This window comes from Pteropus alecto, unplaced genomic scaffold (genome assembly GCF_000325575.1).
Source record: "Pteropus alecto unplaced genomic scaffold, ASM32557v1 scaffold194, whole genome shotgun sequence".
Classification (NCBI taxonomy): Eukaryota; Metazoa; Chordata; class Mammalia; order Chiroptera; family Pteropodidae; genus Pteropus; species Pteropus alecto.
In genome coordinates, this window is record NW_006436281.1 from 1,710,934 (window position 1) to 1,712,140 (window position 1,207).

Below are 1,207 nucleotides of genomic sequence, written 5' to 3' on the forward strand. Positions count from 1 at the left end.
CGGACACTGGGGGGGGTGGGGGGTGGGCGTGGCCCTGCATGGCGATGGGTGGGGGAGGAGAGAGGAGAGGGCAGTGGGCCCCAGCCAGGAGCTTCTGGAGGCGGTGGGGAGGTGGGCGGCGTCTCTGGTCGCAGAGGATGGAAGGGATCAGTTAGGAGGGGTTGGATGGAGACACTGAAGGCATGGCCACATGGCGGGTGGTCTGGGCCCGAGAAACGTAACGTGGGCATGGGGTCGCAGGCAGGGGGCCAGCCCTGGGCTCGGGCCTTCGATCTACGGATTGGGGATCCCCGCAGGACCTTAAAGGTCCCCCAGTCCCCGCATTCTCCAGTGTCGAGAACAAGCCTGGGAGAGGCTAGCTTCGTGTCCTCATAAGGACCTAGCGATCCGTTCTCCAGCCCTTCCCCCATCCCATTCTTCTCCTACCCTGTCTGTCCTCTGACGCCTCCATTAGCTCAGCGAGGCTCCCCAGGGAGCCTGGAGGACAAGCCGTTTCACAGACGGGGAAAACTGAGCCGTCCTGTCAGACGGAACTTTTCCCCGCCTCTCCCACCTCCCTGCCAGGGGATCTCCGCACCCGTCCCTCTCCGGGTAATACTGATAATCTCGAAGTCCTTCGCATTGGGACAGGTGAGGGGACACTACTTGGGATCCTCCCAAATCACACCACGATGTGGGCCATGCCTCCGGGGGCCTGAGATGCCAACACAAAGAAAAAAAAATGACTCCCCACGTCCCCTGGCTCAAACCCAGTACAAAAGTGACTATTTACAATGAAGTGGTGGGGAGTGGGGGGGGGCGCAGAAAGCAGCGGGGCCAGAGTGAGCTCTCCACTTGTCCGCAATCGAAAGGGACAAAGCCAGACAGCGTAGATATTTATAAAGGGTCTCTGTCCCCAGGGCGGAGAGAACCCTAGGGGTGAGGGATGGGGGTGGGGCGTGGGATGGGGTGCAATTGGGGAGGCATGGGCGGTGGGAGGAGATGGAGGAAAGGTAGCTACTGGCCCTTGCCTTTCCCCTCCCCCCCGCCGGACACACAGTTTTCCCTGGGATGAACACAGAAAGGGTTAATCAAAAAGTTCGATGAGCGAGTCTGACTCCCGAGGGGGGGCGGGCTGGAGCAATGAGGCTGCAGGTCCCGGTGGCCGGTGGTGATGGAGTCACTTAGAAGATGAGAGGTTGGTGGTTTTGGGGGGTGGGGAGGGGGG